This window comes from Panthera leo, chromosome B3, assembly GCF_018350215.1.
Source record: "Panthera leo isolate Ple1 chromosome B3, P.leo_Ple1_pat1.1, whole genome shotgun sequence".
Lineage (NCBI taxonomy): Eukaryota > Metazoa > Chordata > Mammalia > Carnivora > Felidae > Panthera > Panthera leo.
This window is the reverse complement of record NC_056684.1, coordinates 125,477,643-125,502,512: the sequence shown is the minus strand read 5'-3', so window position 1 is coordinate 125,502,512 and position 24,870 is coordinate 125,477,643.

Below are 24,870 nucleotides of genomic sequence, written 5' to 3'. Positions count from 1 at the left end.
GAGGAGGAGGAGGAGGAGGAGGAGGAGGAGGAGGAGAGTTCCAGGGCACACAGAAGTTATTGGCAGAAATAGTTTTCAAGCAATGTCACAAGTTTATCCATTGTAATAAGTGCCATGAAGGAAAACTTAAGAATGAGATGAGAGCTTGGTATAGGGAACATTGATTTGGATTAGTGGGAAAAGAGAGAGTGGGTGTCAGGGAAGTTTTTTTTTTAGAAGTGACATGAAAGAAAAGATTCAAAGAATGAGCAAAAATTATTTGTGTGAGGAACAGAAGTAAGAGCCTTCAAACTAACTTACATGAAAACTCAGTGACAGGCATGAGACTGCAGCTTTTGAAAAACTGGAATGGAAAACAATATGGCAGGACCCTAATGAACCAGGGCCAAAGGAGCAGAGAAGTGGCTGGAGAAGGAGACTGGTCAGACTGAAACAGGGCAGGAGGGCCCCATGGCCTCCAGGAACAGGATATCATTCACAGTGCAGAGGAAAGCCATCTTTGTCTTAAACAGGTGAGTGATAGAAATATATTTGCATCTGAAAAACTTCACTCTGGCTCTTGAAAGAAGCTCACCTTACAGCAGGTTCTCCAAAGTAAAATGAGGGTTCAAAGATCCACTGGGGAGTTAAGAAAAGAATATATCAGAATACTGATATTTTTTATTCAACATTTCTATTTTTATGTGTATTTTAAAATGCACAGAAATACTAGTGTAGCTCTATTAGTATGTCATCTATAAGTGAATACACATTTATTGGAGTTGTGTGCCTCCTGATAAGATGATAAAAGTACAGGATAAAAAAAAATCTGGTAGCCAATGGCTTAGGCAACTTAGAAGGACATAGAGAAAATGAGAGAGAGAGAGACAGAGAGAGAAATTTGAGATAGTATCTGCAGGAAAGGGGAAAAACTACAACAACAATTTTTATTGTACCCTTTTAGGTTCCATAAATGGAGCCTGTAAATTTGATGAATGACAGATTAACAGGAGAAAAGGCAGACAAATTTTGTTTGATGTTAATATTTTAATTTGTATATGCATGGAGGCCTTCATAGAAAAGAAGTGAAGACCTAAAGAATCAGTTAGATCTTGGGGTTTGTATATCATTTTAACAAAGAGAAATACATTTGTGAAAGTGATGTAACAAAGGAAAAGAGGTTTAGTGTTCTAGGGGCACTAATTTTAAGAAGGTAAATATATTGGGGAAAACGAATGAAAGATAATGGCTATTTTAGTAACATTTGTTTATGCTGACTTACCTCTGTGCCTACTTTCTATCTCTAGTGATAAGGGTTATTCTTCTCTTGGTGTGGGAAAGGGTTGTTGGGGAACAAGTGCACAAAGGGAAATATATGTCCTACTTTTAGGCAGATGGGGGAGAGCAAAGAGCTCTTTCTGCATTTGTTGCTTTATTGCCTTCAAATCAAAATAATCCTTATGCCAAAGAGACGTATTTCGGGGTGGCATATTGTGATCCCTTTCACACCCTGGAGGGTGCTACCTAAAGTTGCTTGTGTAAGAAGCTCAAACAAACCAGCAGCCACAGCTAGAGTGTCATTTCAGGACCCTGAATATTGAGGTCATACCTCAGACATCATTTACTTTCTCTACTGTCTACACTTCAATATGTCTGGCATGTGTCTTCAGATATGGCCCACCACAGGACTCTTAATTGTCCCTCAGTCTCAGTTTCTCCAGGGAGGGACTTTTTAATGCCTTAAGGTGCTCCCATGGTAACCCCTGACATAAATTCTGCACACTTTGCAAAGGCTACACTTTGAGTTCTACTATCCCAAATATATTTTGTAACTGATAAAATTTCATCCAGCAATTTTCTTAAATTGTGATAATGGTCAAATAGAAATCTAAGTTGTTACTGTCCGTCTCTCTCTGGACACCAGATCCTTATAAAGTAACCTCATTTTGCATTCTTTACTGTAAGGCCATTCACCCTAAAGCTCAACGCTGTGGTTGGCTCTACCACCATCTTCTCTGAGTTGAGATAAGCATCCACTCAACAGGAAATTAAAATAATAATAATAATAATAATAATAAAACATCAGGCATGATTTCCTTTTTCGCTGGGCTGTAGTGTGCTGGGGTAGACTGAGAAATTTCACTATCTTTAACCTCAATCTGCATAACAAAGCTAATGTTGGCTGCTTAACATACTGGGAAGATGTTCAAAATACCACCCACACTTGGGATGCTCAACAAAATACAGGCAGGCACACTCGGAATCCTAGGACTCAGGAGGAAGGAGGAATTTGCCCTCCCTTGCCTCCTCCCACTGTGTGGAGGGCAACCAGCCAGGGACACAGGTGTGCAGCTCATTAAGAACAGAATTAAGCCCAACGGGATAGGTAACAACCATGTGAAGAATGCTCTGCAGAGCACAGGCACTCTCTTCCTGCTCTGACCTTGAGAAGAGAGTCAGGAGGAAAATGCTGCCTCCCTTATGTACCTGTTCACTCTGCTGTCAACCCGGTAGGAAGAGCCAGAAAGCTGTTTCACCTCTAGATCTGCAGCAGAAGGCCCAGAAACATGGTTGCCTTTAATAATATATTGAAGGAAATAGCTGATGAGTGTACATAGTATGTCAAAAGCTGTCCTGAGAGCTGGAGGAGCTAATGAACACAGCAGAAAGCCTGCAGTCCAAGGGTTCCCAAAATACGTGAACACATCTAAAACATTATTTCTCTCTTAACACTGTTTCCAGATAATAAAGCCGCAGTGAGGTTCAGGCAGCTAAATCTCACATTTCCAACCATACAGTCCCCCAGCGCATGAGGCTTTAGCAAAATTAGAGATCACCTCATGCCACAGAACTCAGGGGTTGCTGTCAAATAATAGAAACTAGAAACAAATCCTCAGTGTCTAAGGTCTATTCAATAGCCTTGTTTTCAAGAAGAAGGTGCACACAGAGAATTTTAGCCTAGAGTAGGGAACCAAATATGGGCTAGACAGAGGGAGGGTTGGAAGTTTCCAAGTATAGACTGCAAGAAGAACTAGTTTTGGCAACCCGAGTGTCTGAATCTATTCTAAAACTTTGAAAACAGCAAGAAAAATTTCACAACTGGTTTATTTTCTTGAAATCTCTTAGGAAGTCTTTAAATTTGTCTGAGAATCTTGGGATATAGTATCTGACAAGTGTAAGTGATGTCAGATAAAGACAAATTCAGACTTGGTAGGGAGAGACTATTTGAAAGAATTATTGCAAGTGGTAAATGTGGGAAACCTCTTGCAATAGGGAAAGGGTGGGGGCACTGAAGTAGGAAGAACACTCTGACTGTAAGATCTCTAAGTACCTCAAGAGGTAGGCAAAAAGGATGCTTCTTTTATAGAGTAGGAGTAAACAAGGCTACGAAGAGCTGGGTATGGAGAAGGGGGATGAAAAGATGGTGTGATGGGATAGTAGATAAGAGAATGGTTTATCATAAGGCCAGTCTCAGGAAGGGCTGAGTCTTAATCAGTACAGGCTCCTATAACAAACTACCATAGAGCGGGAGGCTCATACCTAATGGAAATTTATTTCTCACAGTTCTGGAGGCTGGAATATCAGATGCCAGCATGGTCAGTTCTAGTGAGAAGCTCCTCCAGTTTGGAGACTGCCTATTTCTTGCTACATCCACACATGGCAGAGATCAGAAAGAGAGAGAGCAAGCTCTCTCCGGTCTCTTAGTAGGGCACCAATCCCGTTCATGAAAGCTTCATCCTCACCACCTCATCTCATCCTAATTACCTCCTAAAGGCCCCACCTTCTAGTATTACATCAGTGGGTAGGGTTTCAACATATGAATTTGGAGGGTATACAAACTTCCAGTCCATAGAAGGCTGCTAAGGAGGGGTTGTGCACAGGCTCAGGCTGAGAAGCGGAGCAAAGTTCAGTAATCTGGGAGAACGAAGGAACCATGATCAAAGTTTAGTTAATAAGCACTTTGTTTCAGTTGTTGAGTGGGGACAAAACAGGTTAGCTAATATTTAATACGTAAAGAATGGAGGGGTGCCTGGGTGGCTCAGTAGGTTAAGCTCTGACTTTGGCTCAGGTCATGATCTCTCAGTTCGTGAGTTCAAGCCCCACATCGGGCTCTGTGCTGCCAGCTCCAAGCCTGGATCCTGCTTCATACTCCGTGTTTTCTCTCTCTTTGCCTCTCCCCTGCTCACACCCTGTCTCTCAAAAGTAAATAAACATTAAAAAAATGTTTTTTTAAAAAGAGGTGAAGAATGGAAACTTGAAGGACTGTGTCTGGCCTTATCACGGGCAAACAAGGGTAGGGGGTTGTCCATGAGTCTTATCTAGGTCATATGAGGAAAGATAGTTCTCTGCACTAAATCATTTCCAGGAACACAAAGAGTGGGAGGATTTGTTCATCTTTGTTCTTTTGCAAGAGCACAGGGCTCAGGTAAAACTTAACATTGTCAGAATAATTACAGAGGTAACAGGGCTGTTTGTTTAAAATCAGATGTTCCAGAAATATCCAGTTTGAATGGAATCTCTTTTCATGTTTGGACATGGTGTTTTGGCTTTTAAGTAATTGGGCATTTACTCTTTTTTATAGAAATCTACAACACAAGAGCCCTTTCAGGGTGCCATTAGAATACTGCATTAACCCGACAAAGCCCTCAATTTAAATATATTATAGTGTGAAAAGTAATTGTCATGGTGAGGAAACCTCTCATTTATGACCAATTCAGTAAATATCTATTGAGTGCCTATAATGTGCATCCTGCTTATTACGTACATATTTATGCAGACAAATCCCACCAAAACACAATTTCCCAAATCCAACCTTCAATAAAATCTAGCTTAAACAGCTAGTTCAAGCAACCTACAATAGACATAACTTATATACGAAAGGAACTTTGTCAAGGAAAACTGTTCCTTTTTCCCCCTGTTACCATGTCCTTATCTGGGTTGGTTCTATATGAGTTGTACCAAGAGATATTTCTTAGCAGCTGGATAAAAATGTTCAGGTATCTTCAGAAAATTCCTGTTAGAGAATATGCAGGCAAAGGAGCATAAGAAGTCACATAAGAAATTAAAGTGATAAAAAATTAATTACGACTTAATCCCTAAAATGCTTTACTACCTATATACACAATGTACTGAGCCAACATAATAGGCAGTATACATTTAGATAATCCATTTTTAAATATTACTTTTAAACTGTAATCTCCTTCAATTATGCAACAAGAATAAAGCATCATTAAGCATGTAACAATGGAAGGGTAAACTGGCTGAGTTGCATGTTAAAAAAGCAACCCCCCCCCCCACCATGTAAACACTGAAGAAGGGCCCTCCTGCCTCTCCACCTACCCCCTAATTATGTTTCTCCTTCTGCTCTCTCCACCCACCACCCAGAATTATTTCAAAGGGACTAAAGCTCTTATTTACTGAGTTACCCAGAGTGTTAATCATGTCTAATGGTTTTAACACAAAAGCAGCCAAATCTTAAATGTGTTACTTAGAGGTTTTTATTGCCTTGCTTCCTTTTGTCCACTTGGGTTTCTTTTCCTACCTCGAAATTCTCCCATGATTCCAGTAAACCTCCCCACTTCTACTGAAATCAGCACCTCTTTTTAGTGAGCCTGTGTTGGGGTGAGGGGAGACGGGAAATTTAGGAAAGGAAGAGCAATGGTGCAGAGACTATTGGCTTCAGAAAATCACCTTATAATCCCTATGTCACCATCACACTATAAGGAAGGAAAAATTTTCCCTCTACCCTCTTAGGATTTTTCGTCTATGTTTTAGAATTAAACTGACATAAAACAGATTAACAGAAGAAAAGCATACAGATTTGTATAAATTTTATGTGACATGGAATCCAAAGAAGTGGCAAAGCCTAAGTACTTTTATACTGCATTGAACAAAAAGAGGCAATTGTGGAAAAGAAACTAAATATTCCAGAGAGGTTAAAGGAAGATAAGAATTCTTTTGACAAGGTCTATTTGTACAGAATTCTCTCGGCTTTGACTCCCCATTGAGGAATGTTTCTTTTCTCCCAATACAGCAAGAATATCTTTCACATGGAAGTTTTTAATCTCCTGTTTTCAGGCAGAAGAGGGAAGATTAGAATGCCCTTCTCTTGCATCTGCTGTTTTTCAAGTGCCTTTAGCTCAAAGTAATCCCTATGCCAGAGCACTATATTTTAGGCTGCATATGTTGCCACTTTTGACCACCTAACACAGTGCCTGACACATAATAGAGACCTCATCAATATTTATGAAGTGAGTGGGGACGGAGAAAAGGAGGGAGAAAGAAAGGCAAGTAGGTGATGTTACTCCTCATTAAGAAGGTGGAGAACTCCCACTTTTTGGGAGGAATTTACCAAGAAATCAAGTATGTGCCAAACAGCAGAAAATAAAGATATGGGATGGCAGGGGAGCTCGCGCACATTCTCTATTTCCCTCCTGCTCTATATATGTTTGGCCTACAAGGGTAGATATGATGTGGTTGGTTCTAGGACACAAAGAAAAGTCAGCTCTGGAAGTCTCTGCTGCCAAGCTGGTCTAAGAATTAATTGCTCTCTCTTAAACAAGTTCAGGGTCCATTAGCGCAGTGATGCGGTAAGGGCCTCAGGGCTCCTTTCTCTGGACTCAAGTACTATCGTCCATCATCGCTGGCTGGGGACAGTTAAGCAATACTGGCGTAAATGGAGCTGGGGCACAGTGTTTGTTAGTTACAAACACTAGAAACCACCTACAGGTCACTGTTTGGTTTTATTTCCCATTCTGCATAATTTTCTGAGAAGGTATGGGGTAATCAGTAATTACTTAGAATACAATGGCCAGAGTTAATTGTTCCTCTTCCAACTGTGTCAAAAAAAAAAAAAAAAAAAAAAATCCAACAACAACAAGGGAATTAAGCCTGTAAATGGGTTTTGTGTAGCAGGAGGCATAAAATAACACTTAGCACTTTATTTAGGAGTTTTGTTTTGTTATGGGGTTTTTGTTTGTTTGTTTTTTTTCAAAACACTTGTCCATTTACCAATACATTATTTCTACTGAATACCCTTAGGGGCCTGGTCTGGTCATTTTGCTAATCCTTCAAATCAGTTAGGAAACAAAGAGGGTTGAGAGCCTGTGGTGCCCCAGATTTGTCACTGTGAGTCAGGGAATGAGAGAGCTATGCCTGTCAGACCAACCTAACCTCCACTTCCACAGAGAAGTGGTCCCAGAGGAAGCTGAGAGTGGCAAGATGCTCTCCACAGTTAAGCCTACAAGTGCAGGCTATCATTATTGTTCATGGCTAGTAAACCATACATTTTTGAGGATTAAGTATCCAGTCCCTCCTTCACCCCACAGCTTCAAAAACAGTTAACAAATCCTAGGGCTCTTCCTAGTTTTCTTATCAGAAGAATCAACTATTCATAAGAAAATAGGATAAAAACTCAGATGTAGGAATGAATATACAGCATTGTAGATGCAGATTTGCCTATACATTAATTATAGGATTCTGCACATTTGTACACACACACACACACACACACACACCTTCAAAGTCATGACATACCAATACAGCAACCCAGGCTACAATGTCAAAAATGTGGATGCAAGTGACATTTTCCCAATGTACCCCTGTGTAAAAACCTTTCCATTTCTAATTGCATCAGGTCTTAGTAAAGCATTAATTTCTCTTTATACAACACTCTGTGGCTCCAACCTTCAAGTAATTTATTTAAGAAATGTGTTCCTGTTGTAAGCATTAATTTCTTGTTAACATCTTGCACTTTTCCAGTTGAAGATGTGCCTATCCAGACTGCATTCAGTCTCTGAAACTTCAAGAGTTCATCCCCTGCTAATTGAGAAGGTGACAGTTAGGGTGGTGACAGGGGAAATGTCTGTAAAAGAGAAAAAAAATCTACCCTTATACCTTTTAACAAAATTTCAACCATCTGTGCATGGAATGGCTCTTCCCGAGTGCCATACTGAACCTTAAAATTTTTGTCCTAGGGAGTCTAAAGAGGAGCAGAGGTAGATATATATATATATATATATATATATATATATATATATATATATACCAAGAAAAACAGATTTTAAACACCTCCATGAAAAGATAGAGGCCATCCCATGATGAGAAGCATGCTAATTTTTTTTAATTTGACAGAATATTCAAAATTATTCCAATATAAGAGGCTCTGAAGAAATATGTATTGTTAATAAAAAGTCCAGAATCTTTAGAATTGTGTCATCTAAAATGGTAGCTATTAGCCATATATGGCTATTTCAAGTTAAGTTAAAATTAAAACATCAGAAATTTAAACATCAGTCCCTTGATTGCACTATTCAGATTTCAAGTGTGCAATAGCCATATGTGACAAATGGCTACTGTTTTGGACAGTACAGATATAGAAAATTTCCAACTTCACAGAAAATTCAATTGGACAGCACTGTTTTAGAACATGGGGATTTTTCTAGAACTACTTTGAAATCTGGATGGATCATAAAGGGTTAAATAAGCCATTTTCCACACTAAGTTAAGTCATGGTACTAAGTGAACCTTGAGTTATTATCATGATGCCAGTGTCTTTGAAACATTCATAAGTAAGAAGAAAAAATACCAAATGAAAATAAAAATTCAAAATGAAAAAGGTTCTAGAAAGTACAGACTAATAAAACTCATGTATTGTACTGACACACCCATACTAATGGCTAATGAGAATGGTGGTATACTCACAAGAATGTAATGATTTTTAGGAAACAGAATGAGCTTAAGAAAAAATACACTCTCTTCTCTTTTTGAGAAGGAAATTTGGTAAGACAATGCAGTCTTACCAAAGACTTCAGCAAAGCTATAACAGAGCTTTTAGGACACCCTTGTGGGCAAAATGAAGAAATGTTTCCTGGCTAATAATACTGTTATGTGTTTTCACAAAGGGTAGGACATTGGAACCTAAATGATATTGATTAAAGTACCCATGTCTGTCTGGAGGAAGTCCCAAATGACAGACCTAAGGGTCTAGTTCTTGGTTCTATCCTATTCAATAACTTTATCTAAAGTTTATATTAAGACATAAATGTCATACTTATCAAATGAAAGATGACAGAAATTTTCACTAGAGGACAGAATCAAGCCATAAGAGATTCTTAAGGGAATGAAAATAAAAGAAAGGGAGAGACAAAAAGTGACATGATAAAATTTAGTAGGAATAAAAGTCAGATACTCCTCTTAGTATTCTGGTATATTTCATCAGTTTGTACCACTACTTAAAGTGAGGTTCAGGAGGTCAAGTCCAGAAGGCTCTAGTTGACCCTGTGCTCTCTGTAAGCCATGAATATGTGTTTAATTTTATTCATCACATTGTAATTTGAAGCTACCTTGAGAGAACTACACTGATAAGATCAAGAGAAGTCATATTCACCCCAGATTCTCTACAATTCAGGCAGAGGGACAGTCAGAGCCTTATAGCCCAGCTAGGAGGGAAAGAGAAGGAACATCACAGGTGGGAGGCAGCCTAAGGAAGACCTCCTCAAAGTCTCCAGGCTTTATGTTCTGTGCTAAGTCTCTCATGGTCTCATCTTCTCATTACTCCTATAAAATAATTTCATCATAGTCTTAACTACCACAATATCAACATATTCCTCTTTAAAATCATTGGAAAGACTTTCTTTTAAGAGAATGTGTTGCTTTTCCTATCTCCTTTCTCTTCTGGATGTTATATTTAAAGGAAATATTGAAGACCTAGGGTGGATCTTGAAAAAGGTGACTGGGAGAATAAAAGAATCAGGAAAAAATTTTCTCAATTCAATTTAGCATAGGACAAAGAGGAAGAAAGAGAGTGGAAATGTGCACAAATTAATATGCTAATTGACATGATATAAATTCCAAATGCAAGAAGGAAATAAAGTGCTTTGGAACTGTCATTTATGTAAGGAATAGAGATTTTTATTTAGCCTCTAGAAAAGACTGATAGAGGACATGATAGTGAGCTTCAGCTATTTGGAGGGCAATTATAAGAAAGATGAATTAAATCTATTCTGTGTTACTCCAGAGGATAGAATGAGGGCCACTGGGTAAAAGTTATGGGAAGCATATTTCAACTCAATAGAAAGAAGGATTTCCTAATAATTAGTTCTGTCCTAAAGTGAAATGAGATCCCTCAATAGAGCAATCATCATTCTCAGTGGGATGTTCAACAGAAGCCATATGTCGGTGGCACTTGGGAAAGACTCCTGATACTGGCAGAAGATTGAACCAAATGACCTCTAAGAACTTTTTTACTTCTGAAAGTATATGACTCTATCTTCTACTTCCTCTCACCTGCCAGGTGGAAAACTAAGGAATGGCCTGTCTGCTCAATACAGAATCATAAATCAGACTTTCCACTGTTCTCTACCCCCTCGCTGTCTCCAAGCAAGATAATGTAGCTACCCTCTCAAAGCCTGCAATGTGGGGGAGTTCATGATGTATTAGACTATTTCTGTGTCTTGGATTCTCTTGGCTTTTATATAAACAACTTAATTTGTCTCACTTTTCCCTCCTCCTTTGGATACAACAGAAAGCATTTGCTTAACCCTTTTCTAAGCACTACATGTACCATTGAAAGCACAAGGAGAGCTGATAGTACAAAATATAATGCAAACTAAGATACATGTGGCAATCTGGGGCTTTGCTTAACTGTTTGATTCAAACAAACATTTGTAATTTCTTGGATATGTATGTTTAATTACTTATAAAATATCTTTATTTCCTTCAAAATGGCACCTAATTCAGATGTAACTGCAGGACTAAGATTCTTAATGTAAGGTTTTGAGATTCTATCCCATTCAAAGTAATCTTTAACACCTACTATTTATAAGGCTTAATGCAAATAGCTATGGAAAACACAAAGATGAATAAAATTTCTGCCATGAAGAAGCTTACAGTCCAGTGATGTGCAAATAATTGAAGTCTCCATGGAGTTACATGTCCTTTGGAAAGTTTACAACTAGCCAGGGACTAGCAAAGCATATTTCATCCAAGAGAAGAGCAAAACGCCATACCATAAAGGGTTGTTAATCCTGGAATAATCTATTTGTTCTTCATTCAGTGGATGTAAGGAAGTCGATAAAGGCATTTGTGCAGGAGTCTCATCACAGGAATTATATTTAGGGAAGATTAATCCAGCAGTAACGTATATGCCATTTAGAGAGGGGAAGAAACAAGTTTGCTTGTTGGTTCTGGTTGAAGGGAAACCACATGAAGGAAGTAAGAGTGGAAGGCGAAACTGAAGACATCATGAGGGTCAATCAATAGCATTTGGAAATTGATAGGAAGTGACTGGAGAAGTCCATGAACTCAAAATGGAGAGGATGGATTAAACGAATTTCCAGGCATCACAGGCTTAAATAAGCATAAAGAACTTGTTGAGTGGAATAAACAAATAGAGATAAATAAAGGACAAGAGGTATGCAGGTGGTAGAGAAATTTCAGAGAACAAGGTCCAAAGTGAGTGTGAAGTGTAGCTATATTATCTAATCCAGTGCTTCATCTTGGTTGTTTAAGTGATGGTGGTGACCATTGGCACTGACAGGGTTGGAGTATTGGTGGAAAGTTGAATTCCTGAGTGTGAAAACATAGTATCAAGTTAACAGTGTTGGAAATGGGAAAGACTTAAGTGGGAAAGAAGAAAGAAATCTAATCAAGAGATCTGGAGAGAATCTAGGAGACTGGATATATTAAGCATGCCTGTTTATATTCTGTATTTTCTGATGTTCTGACATCTGAAGGCTTGGAGCTACTTGAAAGACTGTGCCTCCCAGGGCTAGTTAATTCCTAGAGTCTATAAAGGACTCTCCTGCAAGTGCTCCTTTCATATGAAAACCAACCCATCCAAAACCAACCCATTCAAAACCTGTATCTCCAGGGGTGCCTGGGTGGCTCACTGGTTGAGCATCCATCCAACTCTTGATTTCGGCTCAGGTCATCATCTCAGAGTCCTGATCCAGCCCCATCCCACTCCTCACTGAGCATGGAGCCTGCTGAGATTCTCTCTCTCTCTCTCTCTCTCTCTCTGCCCCTCTCCACCACTAGTGTGCTCTCTCTCTCTCTCAAATAAATTTTTTTTAAAAAATCCATACCCCTTAATCACCTCCCTTATCTGTCTCTTAGGCTCTAGGCCAAGATCTACCTGCCCTAATCATCCTGGGAGCAGGTAACAGACAACTCAGGACAGTCTCTGCCCTCCAGAGCCTGCTGAAATTATTTAAATTAGCCAGTCTTAACCTATTTACTCCGCTTCTCCCACTCCTTCCCACAGACACCACAATAAAGGCTCTTGCCCATGTTTTCCCCTGTTGCCTCCTAATTGATCCCAATGCCAACCTGTGTGGCCCTGCGTAGTGTGGCACACTCCTTTCTCTTGGGAACTGTGAGTAACTCTTTCAGTACCAGTTGTCTCCTGATCTTATGGCCTCACCTAAATAATAATAAAACCAACATTTTAAAATACTAGAGATGACTAAAATGAAGAAAGAGAAAGTGGATAATAAGAATGTCAACAGGGGGCACAATTTTGAATGAAGACATTAAAATAAAGGCAGAGATCACAGCTTGTCAGGAAAATTGGGAAAGTCTTTATGAAATAGAACTGTCACTTGAGAAGTACAAAAAAGTTTGGACCGGATGTTGGAAGAAATATACCAAACTCCAACTTAGTCCCAAACTTCTAGGGAACATCAAGGGATTGATTATAAGCGAAAGAAATTACCAGATATTTATCTAGTATTTATTTGTCTTGTGGGAGGGATATGCAGTTTAAATTAAACCTCAGTAGAAGTTTCAACAATGTGTGTGTAAATTAAATGAGATTTAATCCTGGAGGGGGTTACCAGTAACAGAGTAATGTGAAAGGAAAATTCGGTTCAGTTATCATGACCAAAGCAAAAGGATGTTGGAAGTAGATTTCTAAATGACACCATAGTAGGATGAAATAGGGTGGCAGACCTTCTTGCATTAGTAGGATAAGAGTATGGAAAGAGATAAGTTTATGGAAAGAGATGGAGGCGGGGAAGGGTTGGTGTTTGCAGTTGAACTATCCATAAGAGGGACTAGAGAAGTGTTCACAGCACCACGGGGAGATTATTGAGTAAGCATAATTTCAGCCTTAGAGGAATTTGGAGGAAAATTCGTAAAAAGTGTGCCACTTAGAATTTCTGTGGTCCCAAACAGCCCTCCCTAAATGATAGCCCAAGACCAAGGAGAGTACTTGCTAACACTTTTAATCCAAGTGGAACCCTGAGACTATTCGTTTATGGGTATAAATACAATGTGGATATCATCTGTGCTTAGTGGTGACCACAGTTGGGACCAGAGGAGTTGAACTTGTAGAAAACACAAAAGACATTGCAAAGTCACCAGATATTTATCTGGTATTTATTTACCATGTGGGGGCGATTTGAAGCTTAAATTAAAGCTCAGTAGAAGCGTCAACTATGATGCCATAGGGATTTATTTAGCTTAGAGGGTTTTGTTTTTAATCTCTAAAAGGGAAACACAAAAATTTCATGACAAGTAGCCTTCTTCTCATCTCAGCCCCTATTCTATCTCCAAATATATAACCAACATTAAAAAAGAAATGTAATGTATCAGAATATCTAGAGAAAGCCTGTGTAATAAAGAAAAACAAGGGCAGAGTAAACAGATCAGGAGTGCCAATTGGCTCATGGGCAGAACAGGTTGAGATATGAAGTAGGATGCTCAGGGAGGTCTTGCTGAGAAGGAAAGATTTGAACAAATGCTTAAGTAGTGAGTGTATGAACACACTGACTACAAGGGAGAAGCATTTTCTAGATGCCAGGCACTGTGTAAAATGCTTTATAGACATGAGTTTGTTTTCATCCACTATGAAACATTTGCTACCATTATCAACACCTGACAGATGAGGAAATGGAGCAGAGAGAGGGTAAGTATCTTTGCCAAGCTCACACAGCTAGTAAAGGACAGAGTTGATGTGAGTACCCAAGCAGTCTGAACCTTAAAGCCATTGTTTCTTTCAAAACTCTTTCTCTTTAAGTTCCTGAATTTTACCATACTCTCCCCTCTTATGTGGAAGAGGAAACTCCAGAGAGTGCCAGCAAGTTGGTTACAGGAATGTTATTGCTGTGTCGGTTCACAACCTCTACCAAAGGGAAAAGAAAGTACTGAGCACCAGAAAGAGAGCCCCAAAGCCAGGCTGTAGACTTCAGTGCACAGTGACATCACCTCTGTGAATGTGGCCCCCTCAGGGTCCTGGTACCTTCCTGGAAGGAGGCAGAGAGGAGGTGAGCTTGAGTGAGGACTTCTTACTCTCTCAGAATACCACATTTCTTTGGTTCTTTTTTTTTTTTAAGTTTACTTTTATTTAGAGAGAGAGAGAGAGACAGAAAGCAAGCAGGGGAGGGACAGATAGAGAGGGAGACAGAATCTCAAGTAGGCTCTGCACTGTCAGTGCAGACCCCATGTGGGGCTTGAACTCACCGACCGTAAGATCATGACATGAGTTGAAGTCAAAAGTTGGATGCTTAACAGACTGAGCCACCCACGTGCCCCAGCCCATTTCCTCAGCTCTGAGGGAATGCCCATTCATTCATTCATTCATTCTGCAACGACCAACTGCCTCCTGTGTTCACTATACCAGGCTGCAAGTGCATATGACAGACATGCCCCTCTGCCCATGGTACTTCCAGTCCAGGGGGAAGGAAAGAATGAGGAGGTCACATCTGATGGAGGAAAAGGGAATCAGGAAAGAAATTGTAAGCAAGCTATTCACAGCTTTCTGGAGGAAAACATTACCACTTAGATACATGCAAAGATTGGAAAATAAATTCTAAGTTTAGAAGCTTTAAACTGAAAAACGATTCATCTTTGAAGAGAGAATTTATGGATTTATCACTTTGAAAGGATCTGGAGTTAGAATCTGAATGTAACATATGGCCAGTAAATTAGTTTCCCTCAGGGACTGCCCTGCAGTCATCTTACCCCTCAGTGAAGATGTTGTCTTGTGGTAGAAAAAAATTAGATGGAGAAAATGAGATGGAGACCTGCGTCTCCCACTCCCATATCCAGTGGATTATTCACAGATTATCCAGCAAGCCTGTGGAATCACAAGAGCCCTTAAAATCAGAGCTCATTCCCAGCTGAGGGCAAAAGGGGAAGTTGAAGAGATTCAAAGCATGAGAAAGACCTGAGGTGCTGTTGAAAATGGAGGGAGCAATGTGATGGGGAATGAAAGGGGCCTCAAGGAGTTGAAAGAGACTCCAGCCCTACAACCAGAAAGGAAATGGGGACCTCCGTCCTATGACCACAAGACACTGAATTTGGTAGACAGCCTGAATGATCTTAAAAACAGAGTCACCCCTCAGGGCTTTAGGAAGGAAGGTAGCTCTGCCTATATCTTGATTCCAGCTTTGAGAAACTCTAAGACCCCACTGAGCCATGCTGTACCCAGACTACTGATATACAAAATGGTGATATAAATGGGTGTTGTTTTAAGCCACGAAAGCTATGATACTTCAGTGTAATGAATTATCATAGCTTTAGCATAAGAAATTGATATATAAATCATAGGATATGGCAATCTGTTCTACATTGTCATATAATTTTAAGCTTAAATCCCAGCTCATATAGTGAGTGAGTTCCTATACTTCTCAAAGCATGGGTTTAGGATACTAAGCCCCAGCCCTTAAAGGAGGCATGGTCACACTGTGAGAATTAAATTAGTTGAGATATAAGAAAATGGTAGGGCACCTGCATAGCTCAGTCAGCTGAGAGTCTGACTTCAACTCAGGTCATGATCTCGTAGTTCTTGTGTTTAAGCCCCACGTTAGGCTCACTGCTGTCAGCCTGTCAGCACAAAGCCCACTTCAGATCCTCTGCCCCCTTTCTCTGCCACTCCCCTGCTTGTGCTTTCCCATAAATAAATAAATAAATAAATAAATAAATAAATAATTTTTAAAAATGATTGGTATCTTATAAACTTTTTTTTAAATTAACTGAAGTCCATAGTTTACTCATATTTCCTTAGTTTTTGCCTGGTGACCTTTTTCTGTCCTAGGATTTCACATGACATTTAGTTGTCATGTTCTTTTAAGCTTCTCTTGTCTGTGACAGTTTCTCAGACTCTCCTTGTTTTTGAAGACCTTGGGAGTTTTGAGAAGTACTGGTCAGGTGTTTTGTAGAATGCCTCTCTACTGAAATTTGTCTGATATTTTTCTCATGATTAGACTGGAGTAATGGGGTTTGGGGAAAAGATCACAGAGGCAAAGTGTCATTTTCATCATATCACATCCAGAGTACATGCAGTTGACATGATTTATGATTGTTGGTGTTGACCTTGATCCTTTAGCTGAGGTAGTATTTACCAGGTTTCTCTATGGTAACTTCACTCTTTTATCCCCCTCTCCATCTGGTGCTGTTTGGGAGGAAGTCACTAAGCTCCACCTCTGTGAAAGGAGGGTATCTACATAAATTATTTGGAGTTCTTCTTCATGTGAGATTTTATCATAAACTTTTAATACACTTAGTGTACTTTTAGTTCCCAAAGACTTCTAAATTCTGATTTTACAATATCATCTTCCTCTCTCTGAATACAACCCAAAACCTGGTTAGAGAAAACAGGATTATCATCCAAGGGGAGAATTTATAATCTCTCTCAGGAATGGGGCAGTGTTGTGCAGATAGTCATTTTCAGATGACATCTGTTCCAGTCATTATCTTTCTCCCAACAAAAGTACATTTGATTTAGTTGAAGGTTTTGAGAGGTCACACAACTGTCTCTCAACCTCTCACTAAGCCTGTTTCTCATGTCCAGATGTCAGAGCCATCAGATCACAATCTTCAGCTTTGAAAACCAGCGTTCTCAAGAGGGTTTCAACGCTATGCACTTCTGACATAAGCAGCAGGACAAAGGACACCTATGGCATAAATTCTCTCTCTCTATTAGTCCAGACTATGGTGGCAGTCCTTGGCACAATCATAATAAGCCAGAGGAAGGAGTAAAATTAAAGTTGGAACTGAATGGACAGAAGAAATGAACTTCCCAATTACAGTGCAGTATGGAGAATAGACTGACCTTCTTGCTGGTTCCAGACTGTCGAACTGCAACTCCAAACCACCAACTAGAGCACAGAGTATGGAAATCCCATGAGAGAAGCTACCTCTGTAGTGTCTCCAGCCTTGTCTGGAGGCAGGAGGACCAGAAATGGGAGACACTTTCTATCTACAAAATAGTTTTAGCCCCAGTTGCACAATGGAGAGTTTGGCCAACTTTGGCAAGCTCTTAGAGGAACATCTGTGCTTCCAAGGCTCAGCTGAGCAGACCCCAGACCTCCCATCAGTGCCGTCATTACCCACTGAAATTCAGAGCAATATCAAGTGTTGACAGCCTCCCCGATTTTCCCACCATAAAGGAAATATGAAATTAAGCTACGGGCAGAGAGCAGGAAAGGGAAGAGAGGTGCCAAATAACGTTTATGGAACATTTAATACAAACAACCCAAAAGGTCAGGTATAGAAAATCTACATCAAGAGCTCATTCTGAGGGTGAAAATTCATTCGTGGAAGGGGAAAGAGGAGAAACAAGGCCTCAAAACTCTATGGAACTGACATCACCAGTTTTTTTCCTAGAATTATATAGTCAACTAGTTCTTAGTTGTTTCTAAGATACACAAAAAATATCTTCAAAGGTTATGTATAGTTGTCATCATCAATAATTAAGGCTTGGGCCGTGATTAGCCTGTGAACACACTATCATCAGTATCAACTCTTCTTTAACAGTCCTGATAACCTTTTGGGTCCTGGGATAATTTAAGAGAAGACCAACATGGTTCATTGGAGTGAGTGAGGGACAAAGTGTATGCAAAATAGGCATTAAGGTACTTTATGCCTATCTCATGTCTACAACATTTTTTTCATTATATATATACTAAAAGAAACTCTTCTCCCAGCACAGTATCATTTAATTATCTCCCTATTCCAGCCCCCTCCCAAGAAAGTAATGTGATTACTCACATCTTATGACATATTGTGGGACAAATGGAGAACATTATAAAAAAGAATGGGATCAGCTGGTTGTTTGCCACTATGAACTTTGCCCTTTGTCTTAGAAAGTTGCTTTGAAGACCTTCAGGAGTTCTTGATATCTTGTCAAAATTGAACAACACAATAGCTTGAAATTACAAAGGCACAATGCTGTTCTAAACACTGTGCATGTGCTAATTCACTTCATGTAACAATATTATGAGAAAATTGCTATCGTTATCCTTGTTTAACAAATGAAGAAAGTGGGGCACAAAGAGTTAAGTAACTTAATCAAGGCTACATAACTAGGTTGAGTTTTTTTTTTGTTTTTTTTTTTTAATTTTTTTTAATGTTTTATTTATTTTTGAGACAGAGAGAGACAGAGCATGAATGGGGGAGGGTCAGAACGAGAGGGAGACACAGAATCTGAAGCAGGCTCCAGGCTCCGAGCTGTCAGCCCAGAGCCTGACGCGGGGCTCGAACTCACGGACCGCGAGATTGTGACCTGAGCCGAAGTCGGATGCTTAACCGACTGAGCCACCCAGGCACCCCACTAGGTTGAGTTTTGACTTTGGCAATCTGCCATGACAGTCCATGTTCTTGGCCATCATACTGTTCTTTCCCAAGAGCCAGGCTTATTGGTCACCTGATGGGAGAGTCCCTCCCCAAGTGGATTCTTTTCATTGAGTAGGAGACAAGACAAAAACCAATAGATGACAACATGAATGCATATCTGGAGCAGTTATTAAGTGGGAACCCAGAATTTCAACTGAGGATACCCTAAGACACCAAAGAAAGGGAAATGATTGCTGAACAATCATCTGACCTGAGCAGACCCACTTGTTGACATGGATAATTCTAAATTTTATCTTTCCAATTTTATTTTTCATGCACATCCCATTTTTGTAGTCCCCAAGCAGAACTGAACTCTGTGTGCAAGTGTCCAACAGACAGGAAACACTCTCCTGGACTGTGTACTGTTGAGAGACAGACATTAGTCTCTGTTAGGCAAAGTAAAGTTATTAACAGAGAGCATAAACCAAGAGTCTGTCTGCTAAGGTTGTTTAAACCTGTGCACTGGTTCATGGAGCCTGGAAATGAGGATTCTAATCATCGCTTGGACAATGGAAAAATCATGGGAAGAGTGGTGACAGAGAATAATACATAGGGCTGTCCTCTCTGCTCATTTTGCTCCATGTAGCAAGTCAAGGTGTTATTTTGTTTTCAATTTTCTCTAGTTCACAAGATGAAAAATTCCTACCAGATAAACCTGTTTTCTTATCTGAAAGTCCTACCATTGCACTTGACTCTGACAAAATGGATCTTTTCAGTCCTGCTTCCAGGCCTCTGTTCTTGCCACTCCCCATCTCTGATATGCCTTTACCCACATTGCATCACCCCCACCTCTTGGCCAATTTAACCACTCTTCCTTGCAGTCTTAGTGGACCAATATGGCGATGTCTGCTCTAAACTCTTCAGGGATGAATGAGAGGTGATGAAACAGAACTTTCAAGTTTATACTATTGGTTCAAAGTTTGGATGGTGAGTAGAAAAGGAGGCCAGGGGCTTCAATACAGTTGAGAGAAATGGGTTTTCTGACACAGAGGACCCTAAGCACATTTGTAGGCAGAGGGTACCTGGGCTCCATTTGTTGGACCAGAGAGGGAGATCAAAGAAACAATCAATTCAAGGATCAGAAAAGGAAAAGTTAACCTTGGGAAAGAGGAGATAGGGCTATCACAATCTTGGAAGGAAGGCCCACAAGGCATTAGACAAATTAGAATATTTGCCCCTCCTTTAACCTCCCACAGGCACTGCTAGGCAAATAGTATTTTCTCACTTTCATTATGACAATGGAGATGTGGGGTTGAGAAGACTCTCATTCCTGTCTAGGGGCTATAAAGATAAAAGTCATGCTGAATTAAGTCAGGTTGTTGAAAATGCTTCTATAAAGTGCTTCATATGCTTGACTTGAGATGCCAAATGTAGTTGCCGAAAATAAAAACACAAAGGTATGCTCTGAAAAGATATATATGTTGTAGATGCCACAGATATGAGCCAAAAGTAGGAAAGTTACCATGCAGAAGTGTAGACTTTTAAGTATTGCATTCATTTTTCTGGATGGCTCAGGAAAAAGTCTGTGAATTGGCCCTGTAGACCTGTGAATATTTTCAGTTGTCATAATAAGGGAGGCAAGTTACTTGAAATTTTTAAAGCTTGAGCCCTAAGCACATGATATATCTTAAGGAGTAAAACTGCACAATTTCACAGAAGGGAAAATTCTGACCTTAGCAATATGTGATGTCCCAGTGGATACGAGGATTAACTGTCTGAACAGGCAGTTGTAATACAGCAGGGAACTTACAACAACCACTGAGGCATGAAATGTGAAAGAAATAACAAAGCGTGTTCGGGTTATAAAAGGCAGCATTAAATGTTTGCTGATGTGATTGTAAGAGCTGAAGGTTTACCCATGATACATTCTATACACATAAAAGAAAAGTAAGGATGGGATCATGTGTGGAGTATGACACTGCTCAAATATGAGCCAGAAAGAACAAGGGGACAGAGGAATAATATGCTGAATATGAAAAAAGCAGCAATGGTGAGATGCACTTGATATAGCGATAGGAAAAAAAAAAACAACCCAGATCGTGATTTGAGGATTTATAGGGGTCTAAAGAAGCCAAATTAGACTGTCAAAGAGGAACATTTTCATCTGCCAAACCAAAGCAGAACAATGGGAGAGATGGCTGGAGTGCTGAGGTTTCCTAAAGCAGATGTTGCTGGTGTTTCTGACTGGATGCAGTTCTTGAATGCATCCATGGCATGTACCATTCCTGGAGTCTTATTTGGAGACACAGTAGAACATTCTATGAGCAGCACAGGTCAACTCACAAAAGAGAAAGGGAGAAAGATCAACACTACACAGCCAGGTTGTTGAAGCCAATGAGGGAAAAAACTTTGAGTTCAGTTCCTGGATCCTCTTCCATGCTGTTAAGTCTCCATCTAGGCATTTAGTCTCTTGTGGTCTTTGCTTCTTCATTGGGGATGGAGAGGTTTGGTAATGAGTACTTATTGTACAGAAACTCCATGAGGGTGTTAGAAAAAGCACGGCATAATCAGCCATTTTACTCCTTGTTAAAGCAGGCTACAAAGAAAATTGAATAACTCCAGGAATCCCACTTGAAAAGTGAGTATTATAAGAAGATCTTAAGATGAAGCAAAAATAATGGCTTTAGTCCCCATCTCAGGATGTGGGGACCATATGAGTCAAAGGAAACCAAATTTGACAATGTAAAAATGAAAGCACTTCAAAAAATAGCTTTGCTACAGAATTCTCAGTGGTAGTCCAGGCTTCAAATGAATACTTAATCTTTTGGGAAATCCGTCTCAGTGGCAAATCTAAAACCGTAGATGTTCATCCCCACTGAGCCTAGACACAAAAAAGTGAGGAATCGTACAATGCTTTTGTATCTGATAGGATACTTCCATTGTAAGCAACAAAAACAAAGGTGCTAACTTAAGCGAAAAGGACATTTATTAGAAGGATGTTGGTAAGAGAATAAAGAACTGGACCTGAAACCTGGCAGTTCCAAACGTGTAAGCAGTAGGATGTACTCAAAGAGCCTCTGCCACTGAAATAGTTGAACCCAATCATTTATCCTCCTTATGTCACTGTACTCAAGATTCATAGTCCCAGAGTGAGAATCTGCTGAGATTAGCTTGGGTCATATGTCTGCCCTTCAGGTAGAGAAAAGTAGGGAACTTTGATGTACAGTCCCCCCAAGAACAGGCAACTGAAGAGAGGTAATCTCCTAAAAGAATATCAGGAACTGATACAAAAGAAAAACGGATGCCGGGCAGTGTAAAACAAATAAAATACAAGTATTTGCTTCAATTAAAAAACAAAAATCTTGGGGCACCTGGGTGGCTCAGTTGTTTAAGCGTCCGACTTCGGCTCAGGTAATGATCTCACAGTTCATGGGTTCAAGCCCCACGTCAGGCTCTGTGCTGACAGCTCAGAGCCTGGATCCTGTTTCAGATTCTGTGTCTCCCTCTCTCTGACCCTCCCCTGTTCATGCTCTGTGTCTGTCTCAAAAATAAATAAACATTAGAAAAAAAAAATTTTTTTTAAATCTTGACATAAGAATTGTAATGCAGAAACAACCGAGGACTTTTGTTACAAATACCTATCAAGATAGAATAGGGCAAACCACGTTAATGGCTAATTTTATATGTTAACTTGACTGGACCATGAAATACCCAGACATCTGGTCAAGCATTACTCTGGGTGTGTCTGTTTCTGATTGAAATTAACCTTTGAATCCTTGGACTGAGTACATTGTATTGCCTTCCTTATGTGAGTGGCCCTCATCTAGTCAATGAGGGCCTGATTAGAACAAAAAGGCTGACCCTCCCATGATTAAGAGGGAATTTCTCTTACCTTGAGCTCAGACAGGTTTTTTTCCTGCCTCCAGACTTGAGCTGAAACATCAGCTTTTTCTGGGTCTCAAGGCTGCCAGCATTTAAACTAGAACTCACACTTTGGCCCCTTTAGGTCACCAGCTTGAAGACTGCAACTCTTGGGATTCGGCAGACTCCATAATTGTGTGAGCCAATTCCTTATAATAAACAAACAAACAATTGATTCTGTTTCTCTGGAGAACCATGACTAATACACTCACCTCCTTAAAGTAGAAATATAGACGTACATGTTTGCCTCACCTGTTGTATTTAGAGTAGCTTGCCATGTTCTGTGGTCATTTAATTCATGCTATGTATCATTTGTCTTTCTGCAGTGGGCACTGAACCTGAAATCAGAAAACTAATTTTAAGTACTAGTTTTGCAAAAATTTAATCTCGTAAGGACTTCTCGCCTTCAGTTTTCCCATCTGCCAGATTTGGATAATGATATCTATAAAGCATGATGGCTTTGAAGATTAAGTGACATATTATTTTTAATGTTTTATTTATTTTTTAGAGAGAGAGACAGAGAGACAGAGTACGAGTGGGGAAAGGGCAGAGAGAGAGGGAGACACAGAATCCGAAGCAGGCTCCAGGCTCTGAGCTGTCAGCACAGAGCCCGACATGGGGCTTGAACTCGTGAACTGTGAGACTATGACCTGAGCTGAAGTCGGAGGCTTAACCAACTGAGCCACCCAGGTACCCCAAATAAATGACATAATTAAAGGGAAAGTGTTCTGCTGATCCTGGTAAACAGTCGGTGTTTAACTAATGTTTACAATATATAATATGGAATATAAATCAGGGCAGGGTCCATGCTGTCTACTTTTTTGTCTACATTCCCCAAAGAGTTAGGCATAGTAGATACTTGATAAATGTCTGTGAGAAAAAATGAAATATGTAGATAAAAACTCTTTCTTTAGTTTCTAAAATTATACGCATGGCTATGTGCATGGAATGAAGTGTGAATGTATAGAGTCAACTGAATAATATCAACCACTAACACATGGCATGTGATCTCAGCACAAAAATGAGCAATTGGTGAGCGACACTATAGACCAAATGGACCTAACAGACATACACAGAACATTCTATCCAAAAAACGGCAGAATACACATTTTTCTTAAGTGTGCATGGAACATTTTCAGGATAGACCATATGTTAGGCCACAAAACAAATCTTAGTAAATTCAAGAAGGTTGAAATCATACCAAGCATCTTTTCTGACCTTGCGGCATAAAACTAGACATCAATAACAAGAGGAAAACTGGAGAACTCACAAATACATGGAAATTAAACAACACCTTCCTAAACAACCAATGGATCAAAGAAAAGCTTGAAGGGAAAATAAAGTTTCTTGAGACAAATGAAAATGGAAACACAACATACCAGAACATGTAAAATGTAACTAAACCAGTTCTAAGAAGGAAGTTTATAGCAATAAATGCCTACATTAAGAAACAAGCAATACCCCAAATAAACAATCTAACTCTACAATTTAAGGAAGTAGGAAAAGTTGGGCACCTTGGGAAGGAGCCCAAAGTTAGCAGAAGAAAGGAAATAACAAAGATTAGAACAGAAATAAATAAAAATAGAGAACAGAAAAATAACAAATAACATTAACCAAAGTGTCTGACTCTTAATTTCAGCTCAGGTCATGATCTCACAGTTCATGAGTTGAGCCTCACTGACAGTGCGAAGCCTGCTTGGGATTCTGTCTCTCCCTCTTTCCCTTCCCTTCCCCTGCTTCTCTCTCTCTCTCTCTCTCTCTCTCTCTCTCTTTCTCTCAAAATAAATAAATAAACTTAAAAGAAAAAAGATTAACTAAACTAAGAGTTGGTTCTTTGAACAGATAAACAAACTTGACAAGCCCTTAGTTAAACTAACCAAGGAAAAAAGAGAAGGGACCCAAGTCAACAAAATTATAATGAAAAAGGAGAAACAACTGATACCATAGAAATCCAAAAGATTATAAGAGGCTATAAACAATTATGCACGAACAAACTGGATAAGCTAGAAGAAATGGAAAAATTCTTAGAAATGTACAATTTACTAGAGCTTAACCAGTAAGAAATAGAAAATCTGAGCAGACCAATAACTAGTAGAGAGATTTAATCAGTAATCAAAAATCTCCCAATGGAGAAAAAAGCCCAGGACCAGATGGCTTCACTGGTAATTTTAACAAGCATTTAAAGAAGAATTAATGCTAATTCTTCTCAAAACTCTCAAAAAAACTGAAAAGGGGAAAACACTCCCCAATCAAAAACCAGCATTATCCTGATACCCAAAACAGAAAAGGATACTACTAGAAAAGAAAACTACAGGCCATATCCCTGATGAATATAGATGCAAAAATTCTCAATAAAATACCAGCAAATGGATTTCAGTGGCACATTAAATGGATCATTCACCACAACCAAAT